General features: G+C 55.5%; 1 protein-coding gene across 3 annotated transcripts in view; it reads left to right on the top strand.

Annotated features, from left to right (window-relative positions):
- The window catches only part of TNFRSF11A (TNF receptor superfamily member 11a), a 62,979-nt gene that overhangs the window by 635 nt on the left and 49,821 nt on the right, over positions 1–12,523 (top strand). The window lies entirely within an intron of this gene.

A 12,523-nucleotide genomic window follows, 5' to 3' on the forward strand; every position in this document is an offset into this window, starting at 1 on the left:
TTTGGTAGTTTAGTGGCTCAGATGGTAAAGAATCCGTCGGCAGTGCAGAAGACCCTGGGTTCTCCTTCCAGAGTTCCATCCCCGGGTCGGGAAGATCCCCTGGAGAAGGGCATGCCAACCCACTCCAGCATTCTTGTCTGGCGAATCCCATGGACAGAGGAGATTTTTTTCTGAAAAAGGAAATCAAAAAAAAAAAAGAAAAGAAAATCAGAATGTTTTCCTACGTTCCCCTCTTTCTGTAAATCTCCCTTCTCCCCTCCAGTTCCACCGCCCCCACCGCACTCCCACAAACCTGCAAGCAGTTCAAGAACCACCGGCTCAGGTTCCGGACCAGAATGACGCAGAGTCACTTCTCAGAACCCCTGTGATGATACTGGGACAAAATAGTCTTCACAGTTGGAAAAACCAACGCACCTGGGGTGCTTGAAGTCAGTCGGGGAGCCGGTCTGTAGGGCGCTGCTCTCCGGGTGCTGAGCGGGCGGGCAGGCGGGGCAGGGGGCGGCCTCAGCGCGGCCAGGCCCCGCTGGGGCTCCAGCCCGGGAGCAGCCCGGGACTCCCCTCTGCGGCCTTTCCCCTCGAGTCCCGGGGGCTGTTCAAGACTCAAGGGGGCTGAGGGGACCGGGAAACCGAATTCCCCTATCCGGGTTCCCTCCCCATCCCAAGCCCTCCGGAGAAATTTCTCTATGGGATCACTTGGTCCAGTTGCCAGGTGAATAAAAGCAGGTACTGGTTTTCTGTCCCCTGGAGGAGAGCTATAGTGTGGGAAAGCCAGCCCCACAGTCCTCTGACAGCCTGTCCCCTTGGAAGTCCCTTAGAGGGCAAGTGCTGGTGGCTTTCTGCTTTCAGCAGTTTCAGATTCCCCTGCTCTGTAAAGACTGGCTTCGGCTCTTGCTGACAGCTTCCAGAGAGAACAGCACTTCTAGGGCTGTGTTTGGAGTGAGGAGAGATGGCAAACCAACCTGGGACTAGAGCCTGGACGGAAGTACAGGCTGTGGGCTGGAGCAGACGGTTCTCTTGGAAGATGTGGCCTGTTCCCTTTCTGCCTAAGGGAGCCTCTGGGAATGGCTGAGGGCAGGGAAGCCGGGAAAGCCTGAAGGCATTTTCTCATTGTAAGCACTTTAGGTGTTGCTTAATGAAGTGTTCAACAGGTTGGACAGGTGTGCTGCTTTATTTAAACCACAGGAGGAGGGCTCCAGGGAATAGCTAGCCACCTGAGAAAACCCTGCTCACTACACAGCTTTAAAAAAAAAAAACACCTCACAGTGTTAATTGCAAAAACTTCATATGTACATATATGTGTACATGTAGTGCTGTAGGTTCTAACATTGACAGCAATTGCTATCAAAACATTTCTTTCTCAGGACTTCCCTGGCAGTTCAGTGGTTAAGACTCCATGCTTCCAATGCGGGAGACATGGGTTGGATCACAGGTAGGGGAACTAAGATCCCACACGCCTCACGATGCAGCCAAAAAAAAAAAAAAAGCCAAAATACCCATTTATTTCTCAGAGCTATCTTTCAGCAAGTACTATCTACTCTCCCCAACCATCCCGCCCTTTCCCTTTGAGCTGCATGAATTATGTGCATTTTTAAATCATACCTAAACAGGAAACGGGGCTTCCCAGGTGGCTCAGTGGTAAAGAATCTGCCTGCCATGAAGGAGACTGGGGGTTTAATCCCTGGGTCAGGAAGATCCCCTGGAGAAGGAAATGGCAACCCACTCCAATATTCTTCCCTGGAGAATTCTATGGAGAGACAAACTGGCAGGCTACCGTACATGAGGTCGCCAAGAGCTGGACGCAGCTTGGCAACTAAACACCAACAGGAAGCAATGGAAGGGTGCTGGGACAGCTCCGATCAAGTGACAAGTGACGTGTGTGCGTCTAGTCTCCCCAGCGCAGACGCGTTGATTCTGAGCCGGGGTGGCCGTGGCCCCCTGCAGAAACTGGGGTTCCAAGAGCCATCCTGCAGGTACGGCTGCTTTGGGCCCACCTGGTCTGTTCAGAGAGAGGAATTGCCTTGGTGGTTAGTTCTCACCCACTAGGCAAGGCCTGAAGAACTGTTTAGTGTGGGGCGTGGCGGAGGTATCGCTTTTGTAAAATAGTTGGCAAAAACAGCTTCCAGAAAGGGCCTTATCTGCAAGCATTGTATTTCGTTCCATGAACATTATATTAAATCAATTTAAACGTACCTGGAAGGCTGTAAGGTTTGCCTTTTAAAACATCTCTGCGATTGTATCTCTGTGTGTCTGTGTCAGTGAGGGCATTTGAGTTCAGACAGAAGAGTGTTTGTCTACAGAAAGAAAAACACTGAAAACTTCTATGTTGATCATTCTGCTGTTAGAGTTGAGAAATTATAGGACCAGACTGTGTTCATTGAGGTCATTGATCACACAGCCGTGTTTATCCCTAGTAATCCAAGACCTAAGTAAGGGCAGAGTCGCTCATACCCCGGCCAGCAAGTGTATTTGGTATTTGGGATGTAAAGCCTTGTTCTGGGGAAATGCACAGCCAAGACACAGCTGGGTCTTCACTGTCGGGTCCAGAGGACAAGGCGGGCGAAGAGTAACACCTTCTGTACATGAAGCGGTGCAGGGAAGGAAGGAGGGATACAGCTGGAGGAACCAGGAAGGGCTTCGGAGCAGGACGCTCCCGAGGCCATCTTGGAAGGACGGCTGGGAAATCAGGGGTCAGAGGCAGTTGGGGAAGAAAGCTCTCTATTGGAGAAGATGGCTTGAATGGTTTAGGCCTAAAGCAATCTTGCCAAGAAAAGAAAACCCACATATTTTTATGACTTTATGGATAGCAAATAGCACTCTGTAAAGCTAGCTGAAGGAAGCCTGCCACAGACAGGGCAGTAAACATTTGCAGTGTTTGAGATAACACTTGTGTGGCCCTCATTGAGGTGGCAAGGTAGACTAATCAGGAACAGAGAGGTCGTGGGCCCTGGAAGGCCCGTGGGGAGACCCCGCAGAGGAAATCCCCTGGGTGGGGCTGCAGGGCTCGTGGGTGCCCGCCCTGGCCCAACAATCTCCCTGCCCCACTGGCCCATCCTAGCGGGAAGACCTGGCCGTGTGTTCCTACTTTGTTTAGAGAGTCACAGACTCCGGGATCAGCGTCCTTTTCGTTGGTTTTGTTGATCACAGATATTTCGAATGCCCCCGCCACCCCCCACCCCCGCCCCGGTATTTCCTTCCCACCACTTCCCCTGAAAATGGCACATCTGTAATCTGAACGTATTCTCTGTGTTGATAAGGAAATATGAGTTTGCTTTTACAGTTATCTACCAGAAATTCTTATGCCAGGAAAACTGAAACAATAAAGGTGTATCTTTGAAGGTCAGTAAATCAGTGTTTTATGAGGCCATGAAAAGGGGAGTTCCAAGCCAGGGCCTCCTTTGCAGAGAGTGCTGTTTGAAGAAGGAGCCACGTGAACTTTCTCTGCCAGCTCAGTATTAAAATTCCCCCCATGCTGTTTTCCTATTTTTGAAGTGCATGGGAAAAGAAAGCGGTGTGTTTTCTGCATGTGTGTCCAGAGGAGGCTGGCGGGCCGTCTTGCTGTGGATGTGGATCTGCATCCCGCCTAGATGGTCCTCAGCTCTCCAAGTGACTCACGCCCCAGGGAACCCACCCTCGGGCCAGCGGGGCTGGTGGACAGCCATGGCCTGTCTGCTGTCTGCTGTCTGCCTGCAGAGTCCGGACCCCAGCCCGCAGGAGAAACACCCGACCCCACCTCAGTCACCCCCCGCCGCAGTGGGTGGGATTGGGATCCCCGCCGACAGCTGATTTTCCTTCCCACCACCCGTACCTTCCCAATCTTATGGGTCACTCCAGCTGCCATCTGGGAGCTTAGACATTCAGTCATCTCAGAGTCTTTGTGACCCCATGGACTGTAGCCTGCCAGGCTCCTCTGTCCATGGGATTCTCCCGGCAAGAACACTGGAGTGGGTGCCACTTCCCCACTCAGGAAGGAACCCGCGTCTCCTGTCTCCTCCACTGGAGTGCGTGGCCCTGGCCTCTTCCAGGAGATCTTCCCCACCCAGGGATTGAACCCGCGTCTCCTGTCTCCTGCATTGGCAGGTGGATTCTTTACCACTAGCGCCACCTGGGAAGCTCCAAGCACCGAGCTGCCTCGTGGGACCCACTGCTAGAAACAGATTAAACTCAGCTCCTTTCCGCCCCAAACCCAGCCTCTGAGCCTGAAAACCCCAGAGTGAGACGGTGGACTTGGGCAGAACAGAAGACCCGGTGGGAGTGATCTCTCAGAGAGCTCGTGGGCTTGGCGCTGAGCGGGAGGCGCGGCCCGCCGGTATCTCTGCCCTCCATCCGCGGGCGCTGTCAGTCTGTTTCCTGGCGGGGGCCCGGCCTGCCGGCTCCCCAGCCCTCCCCCTCCCTGGCCCTGCTGAGCTAAGGCAGCCCCGTCAGCATTTAGGCGCTCGCCTGCGTGGATGTGTGCTCACGACCCATCTGTCCGCGTCCTGTGGGCCAGCAGTGACCTCCAGCCTCAGGTTTCCGTGGGCTGCCATGTTCAGGGTAAGAAAGAAGACTGTGTTGAACGTGTTCATTTAGCGCAACAAAAGGAGCGCCTCCTCCCGGTGGGACGCCAGGAGAGCAGGCCCAGCCCTGGTCTCCCGGCGCCGCTGAGTCTAGCCGCGAGCAGACGGAACGCGACGGGACCCGTGCGTCCCCGGAGCGCGCTCAGAGTGCGGGTGCGCGCCCAGGGCAAGAGGGCCTTCGCCCGCTTGGAGGCGTCGGGGGAATGGCCCCACTTTCTTGCCGTGCGGCTGTGCACGTCTAAGGCGCAGAAGGAGGGCGAGGGGGCGGCCTGGGCGGGGGTCTGAGGCTGGTGGGCGCCCTGCCTGGCGGTGGGAGCGGCTGGGGGATAACAGGGGTGGACGGAGTCCAGTGTTTGGGGTGACTCCAGAGGGCCGTGTTCCCGGGCTGCCAGGGCAGGTGGCGAGAGGGAGGCCGAGAAGGGCTTTATGTGCAAATAGTCTAGGTTTTACCCCCGCGTGTTGTGTGCTGGGGAGGGACGCGCGGTCAGATCTGCAGGTTGTGGGGAGCAGCGCCATGGGGAACGGGGGTGGGTCCCCAGGGGGCGGGAAGGAGGCCAGGGCTCCTGCTCTGGGGAGGAACTTGGAGAAGCTTGAATGGGGTCAGGAAGGTGGGGAGAGAAAGGAGGCAAGTGCAGGGTGCCCCGAGGTGTGCCAGGTGCTGAAGACACAGGGGCAGAGGATGTGGTCGCACCTATTATTTAAAAATACATATATATATGATAGATGTCAGGACAACACAGCTAACCATTTGCGTGATCCTTCTGCACAGTTTATTAAGGAAACTTCTTAGTCCAAATCCAAGTCAAATCAGTTTCAGTTGCAAGTAAAGGATTTTTCCCCTAAACTGTAAAGAAGAATGCAGTGTAGGATATGGAATCCCATTTGCTTCGGATTGTTGTACTGGGAAGCAAAATTCCTTAGAGCCCCTAGAGGTAAAAACAAGCTAAGAGCCCCAAGGCACTGCAGGAAATTTGTGTGCCTTAGAATTCAGAGCCATTTCCTGGCCTAAAGGTGTCTTTGAATCAGAGGGTCAGGATGTAGGCAGAGTTTGAGAACTCAGGACTACAGAGATAAGCGGCCGGCGGTCCCCTGAGTCCATCATCAGGGCTGGCGTGACCTACCCCGTGGTCTTCTACAGTGCCCTGGGCGCACCCGCCCCCAGCCCAAGCCGTGTTTACCTTGGACGGCAGCTGGGCAGAGCTCTTTCTCCTGCAGGAGGCCCCTTTTCCTGGTGGCTGTCGGTGCCTCAGCTGAGTGTTTCTCTTCCACTCTGCCTGCCCCCTCTGCGCCCCCACCCCCAAAAGCCCTGGCCTCACAGGTGACACAGAGGCCCTCCTGGCACAGGCAAAGGCAGAGAGCTGCCAGGTCTCCAAGTGGCAGGAAGAACCGTGGGCAAAAAAACGACCCTTTGGGTTCATTGGAATAATAATAACTCATGACATTTCCTGTTCAGTGTTCAGAGTACAAGAACCACTTCCTCCAGCCACCAGAAATTTGAAGACTTTCCATGAAAAATGAGGAAGAAAAACTCTTTAACATGTTGTGAACGTGATGGCTGAACCTGGGAGGCGGGAAGAGAACAGGGGTTCTGTCACACAAGTCCTGTCTGCACCACGGCCTCTGCCAGCTCCGTCCTCCTTACTTCCCCCAAATAGGAAGGGAACCTTTTTTCTGAGGTTCTGACTCTTTAAAAACATTTGCTCCTCTCTGCAATGTGCATGCATGCACGCTAAGTCCTTTGGTCGTGTCCTATGCTTTGCGACCGCGTGGACTATAGCCCGCCAGGCTCCTCTTTCTGTGGATTCTCCAGGTAGGAACACTGGAGTGGGTTGCCATGCCCTCCCCAGGGGATCTTCCTGATCCCAGGATTGAACCTGAGTCTGTTATGTCTCCTGCATTGGCAGGCAGGTTCTTGACCACTGGCACCACCTCACTGAAAACTGTGCCCTTAAGTAGCACAGACAGCTGCCAAGCGCCTGTCCAGTTGAAAAACTTGTCAGGGGCTCTCAGTTTTGTACCCAGGGTAGAAAAGCAGCATCACGTCTGAAACATTCATGTTAATGGAGACTCTGGTCCCTGTTTCAAGCCTAGTGGGGATTGATCACATCTGCCCTGGTTCTGCCGCGAATCCTTCAACAATTCTCAGCGGCTGGAACGTCCCTGTGGCCCTAAATCTAGTACTGTCTCATAGTTCGACCCGGTTCCTCGCATTTGCTCTGTTTGGGGGTGAAGATCCGCTGGCCACTGTCTCTATTTTCGTGTTTCTCTCGTTGAAGACCGTCAGCCCACTACTTCCTCTCACTCAAGTTATTCATGCGACTTCCTTTAACCTCGCTGTCAGCTTCTTTCCTTTCAATTCTCTGGATCCTGGCTTTGCAGTTCCAGGAGGTGCTCTGGAAAACAGAACTCCCCTCTGCGCCCGGGCCCCAGAACACTCCTGCCTCGTATTGAGGCTGAGACCGCCCATCTGCGTCCCTGGCAGTTAAGCGGGTCAACAGCTGCCCGGAGGGTTGAGCCAGGTGCCTAGGGCGTGCAGGGCAGGACAGGGGCCAAGGAAGCCTCTGGGCCTGGACGGACGTGATGCCAAGCGGGAGAAAACCAAGGCCTGGCTGGTGTCTAAGACCCGAGCCGGCCTGGTGGGGGCGGCCTGGACCCTGGGAGCTGAGGAATGCATGTCCCCAGGCCCGGACATCAGACACCCTGTGGGTGGGACCCTCCATCGGTGTCACCCCCTCCGCAGGGGATTCTGAGGCACGCTGGAGTTTGAGACCTGCTGCTGTAGACGTCGGATGCCACGGAACGATTTTGAGCTCAGAGCTAAAGGAGTATTGCCTGATGACCGTCTTAAACGCACCTGCCACCTGTCAAAGCCCTCCCGTGTGCCTGGCACGTGCTAGGTGCTGCTCGCAGAGGTCTAATCCCCACTCCAGCTCACCGGGAAGACAGGACTAACGCCCAGGACCCCATGAGAACGGCACGTTCAGGGCAGGCGTCAGCCCCGGGGCGCGGCCCTCACCCCGCAGGGAAGCCGCGTCTGCGGTTGCTGCGTGACAGGCAGGGCTCAGACAGGGAGAGCTCCAGGCCTGGGGCGTGCAGAGAGAGAAGCAGGCTCCTTAGGGCTTGGGGAAATAGCACAGCCCGTCTGCATCTGTGGGACCCGCTCAAGGAGGTTCATCTGCGGAGGGCGCTCTGTTGTCGACTGTCACCGAGCAGAAGGGGAAAGGCTGTGACTTGAAGGCTGGGTTTAGGCGGGCACCCTGGGCAGCCTCAGCTCAGGGTCCATGTGCGGGTCGCTCCCTGACTCAGGAGGAAAAGAAATGTGACAGACTGAGTCACCGCTGCCACTTCCCGGCGCGAGGGCATCTCTGACTGCGGGCAGCCCTGGGGTGCCGGGAAGAAGCTGTCCTGTCCCCGCTGGGCCAGGCACTCCAGCCCTGCCCTGCGTTTGTCAGGACCTCCCGGGCGTGTTCATCCCCTTCTGCCGCCCCCCAGGCTCTGTCCTCCGTGTGGGGGGCTGGGGGGGCCCCTTCTGAGGAGCTTAGGTTTTCCTTATTCCAGTCGGGGTCCCTGTGCCCAGGTCACCGAGGTCCTATTTATGTGTCTGGTTACAAATGACCAAAGCACCAGATGGTGGGATGGCATCACCGACTCCATGGACATGAACTTAGGCAAACTCTGGGAGCTCGTGAGGGACAGGGATGCCCGGCGCGCTGCAGGCCATGGGGTCGCAAGGAGTCGGACACAACTGAGCGACTGAACAACAGCCAAAGCCCTAGAATGGGCAGCTCGTCATCGTAACTAAGTGGGGCGATCCTTGGGACGAGGGATGTGGGGGTGATGGGCGCCCGCTGCTCTGCGCCCGCACGGTGAGTCCAGGGCGTCCCGGGTGGAGCCGTCGTGTGAGAGGCCCCCTCCCGACGGCAGCGGGAGCAGCCGCATGTGGGCCAGGTGGGCCTGCCTTCCGTCCCCGTTCGAGAGCGAATCCGAGCCCAGGAAGGGATTTCCGATCTTGGTCTGGCCTCCCGTTCGCCCCAGAGTGTCTCTGACTCTGCCCCCGATTGGTGGAGCCCTTTTGAGCCCGTGCTGAGGAGCGTGAATCTGATTCAGAACTCGTAGGAAACCATTACAGTTTTCTGTAAGGGGAAGTTGTAAGATCACAATCAGTCCTTCAGGAAATATTATTCATAATTTACTGAGAATTTGAGCATTTGCTGCATGCCTGGCACTGTGCCACTCTGCTTATCACGCACGGTCTGAGTGGGCCACCTTGTCTCTTGGTGAGGAAGAAGGGAGCTGGGGAAGATAAGGAAGGGAGAGCCTCGAGCGCGGTGCCCGGCCAGCGGGAGACGTTCAGTGAGGACCTGCTCTGCCCTTCGCCCCCTCCCGCCGCGCGGCATCTGCGCGGTGGTGGGCGCGGCAGGGCTCAGGGTCCCTCGTGCGGATGGAGATGACGGTGCAGAGCCCGGAAGTGCTCTCGGGCCCTTCCTTTGGCTCTCGGGCCTTGAGGCCGTCTCTGACCTTGCTCCTCCAAGACCAGCAGTGTCGGCATCACCTGGGACTTGTTAGAAAACCTGCATCTTTATGAGAGGTTCAGGTGGCTCGCTTGCGCAGTGAGGCTGAGAAGCGCTCGTCTCTGAACACTGTAGGCGAGTCAGATTCCTGTACCTGGCACCGTGCAGCGCTCAGAGGTGTTGAGTATCCTGGGTGGTTGAGTTCGTGTGTGTTTAAGTGTAGCTCACTTGTGGCTGAGACAAGAGAAGGTGGAGCTCAACTATGTTCAGGAAAGAAAGGAAGAGGGCGAGTTCAGCCAAGTCCAGGAATGGCCCTAGACCTGGGCTTTAAGTCTTGAAAAGCGAGGCAGACGAAGGCTGTCGAGTGTGGCAGTGACTGTACCAGAGAGGGGGCCGTGGTGCTCCCCTCCCAGCCGCCAAGATGGGGAGAGTCTCCCCCGGGCGGCTCCCCAGGGCCCGGGGTCCTGTGGGCACCGGCTCAGCACCCGGAGCGGGCTTCATCCTTCCTTGAACCTGGAATCGAGCCGAAGTCCTAGGATGTGACCCCAGGAGGCTGCCCCCGGAGGCTGTGAGATGCGTGGGGGGTTAGGGCCTCGTGGCTCAGTGGCCCTGGACAGGCTCCCCAGGAGAGGCGGGCTGTGCGCCTGGCAGGCGGGGTACAGCTGGCGATGGATGGCCCAGCCGGGGCGGGGAGGGCGCAGCGAAGCTGGGGGTCAGGGTTGACCCAGGGGCGGGCGGGCTCGCCAGAGTGGCATGGGGGGAGGTCCGAGGCCCGGGGGTCGCAAAGACAGCCAGTGCGCTCACTGAAGGTCCTGAGCAGGGGGTGACCCCGAAAGTGACGTGGGGGGCAGGCAAGTGGGGGAGGTGGGGAGTGTGCGGTTGACTGGGAAGAGGAGGAACACAGAAACCCACCTTAGATCTGGGGGAGAATGGGTGCGTGGGATGCTTGTACATGTATGGCTGAGTTCACTGTTCACCCCAGCCTGTCACACCATTGTTTGGTTATCAGCCGTACCCCACTACAAAAGAGAAAGTTTAAAAAAACAAAACCGCCGGTGATCCTCAGCGTGACTGTGAGAGGAGACAGTCCGGGTGGCTGAGACCTTCTAGCACAGGGGCTGAGCAGTCCAGGTGTGAGACCTTCGCTTAAATGACAGTGGCCCGAGTGGGGAGTCAACTGATCGGCCTTGCTGACCCGGGCCGAGGGTTGAGCAGGACCGCAAGGCTGGAAGGGACAGGGCGAGGGGCCGCGCGGTACGCTTCCGGCCTCGGTCCTGGGCAGGGCCGCTGGCGAGATGGCAGAAGTGGATGGGGGCGGGCCGGGGCAGGTGTGGGGGCCTGGGGAGCCCTGAGGGGCCTTCATCTCGGTCTGACCCATCTCTGACCTTGGCGCTCGACTCGCAGCAGTGCTGGCATCACCCGAGAGCCTGTTAGGAGTGCAGACCCCACCCCAGACCCGCCCACCGAGCGGCACTTTTGCATTCATTTTCCAGGTCACGCTGTGCACACTTAAGCAGCAGGCCTGGGGCTTCCCGGGCGCAGTGGGGACGTCACCTCCCCGTGCAGGGGGTGCAGGCTGACCCCTGGTCAGGGGGCTAAGATCCCGCACCCTGTGGCCGAAAACCCAAAACGGAAGGCAGAGGCCACATTGTAACAAGTTCAAAAAACACTTTAAAATCGGTCCACATCAAAAAAGGCTGAGCGCCAAAGAACTGATGCTTTTGAACTGTGGTGTTGGAGAAGACTCTTGAGAGTCCCTTGGACTGCAAGGCGATCCAACCAGTCCATTCTGAAGGAGATCAGCCTTGGGATTTCTTTGGAAGGAATGATGCTGAAGCTGAAACTCCAGTACTTTGGCCACCTCATGTGAAGAGTTGATTCATTGGAAAAGACTCTGATGCTGGGAGGGATTGGGGGCAGCAGGAGAAGGGGACGACAGAGGGTGAGATGGCTGGATGGCATCACTGACTCGATGGACGTGAGTCTGGGTGAACTCCGGGAGTTGGTGATGGACAGGGAGGCCTGGCGTGCTGCGATTCACGGAGTCGCAAAGAGTCGGACACAACTGAGTGACTGAACTGAACTGAACATCAAAAAAAAAAAAGGTAGAACAGGAATTGTTTTTTGAAAAGGAAGCAGGCCAGGGCAGTCTAGCCCCTTCCCTGGCCCCTTTGGGGTCTAAAGGCCTTATTAGCCGGGTGCACTCCCACCATGGGCTTCCCTGGTGGCTCAGCTGGTAAAGAATCTGCCTGCAATGTGGGAAACCCAGGTTCAACCTCTGGTTCAGGAAGATCCCCTGGAGAAGGGAATGGCTACCACTCCAGTGTTCCTTCCTGGAGAATCCCATGACAGAGGCTGCAGTCCACGCGGTCACAAAGAGTCAGACGTGACTGAGGACTGACACGTCACTTCCCCCAAAGAGCAGAGCAGAGCCTCGCAGGGCCCTGGGCACCCAGCAGAGCAGCGTGAGCTGAGAAGCTCGGGTTCGTAACGGTTACTGCAGGGAAGAGGAGAAAGGAGCTCTCCTGTCAAATGAATAAAAGTTAAAACAAAAAATTCAAGAATGGCAAAGAAAAAAAAAAAAACCCTCCACACTGGGAGAATAAAGGGGGCATTCACAGAGCCTGGGAGGGTTGGTGTGAGGACGAGTCACCCACCCTAATCGCGCTGTTTAGGGAACAGACGTTCCCGCTGCTGCAGGTAGCGCACAGCTGCAGACTTGCTTCACCCCTCATCTCCCAGAAGACAAAGACACTTGCAATTAAAGTTTTGAAATGCAAGGTTATTTCTTCATTTTCCCTTGGGCCATATGTTTTCTAGGAGCAGAGATAATACATGCATTGTGAGCCGAGTAAGAAAGAGAGATGAGCAGAAATCAATAGACCTTTGATATGCTCTTGTCTGAGTAAGATTTTTTTTTAATGAGCTTATCTGGAATCAAGGTGATCAGGGGGGAAAAGATGCTGATGGGGCCATAAAACCAACTTTCAAGACAGCTCGTGAAGTCGACTGTATTGTTTGGTAGATCGAAATGGTGACTATGCCAAGACTTCTAAAAGGCCACAATTACTCTACATTTTTACGGGTTTTTTTTTTTTTTTTCCAGTTAAATCTGACCTGAGTCAGATTTTTGTTTCTGTGTGCAGTATCTATTTTTAAAAAATCTCATAGCAAAATGGTTAAGATAGTAAATTTTGTTATGAGTATTTTATCTCGGTTAAACTTTAAAATTAAAAAAGTCTTATGACAAATTATTTCCTCCCTGATGATAAAAATAGCACGGAGTGCTTATTATTTCAAGTGTTATGTCCACTGGGAACCTGCAGTCTGTACCTCAGTCCTGAAGCTGCAGGTACATGTTAACTCGTGATGTGGATAAACTATGTCACCAGTTGTGTGGATTTAGACTTCCCGTTAACCTGACTTGTTCCCTCACTTCATGCAGGTCTCCACTCAAAA

Source organism: Bos indicus, chromosome 24 (assembly GCF_029378745.1).
Source record: "Bos indicus isolate NIAB-ARS_2022 breed Sahiwal x Tharparkar chromosome 24, NIAB-ARS_B.indTharparkar_mat_pri_1.0, whole genome shotgun sequence".
Taxonomy (NCBI): domain Eukaryota; kingdom Metazoa; phylum Chordata; class Mammalia; order Artiodactyla; family Bovidae; genus Bos; species Bos indicus.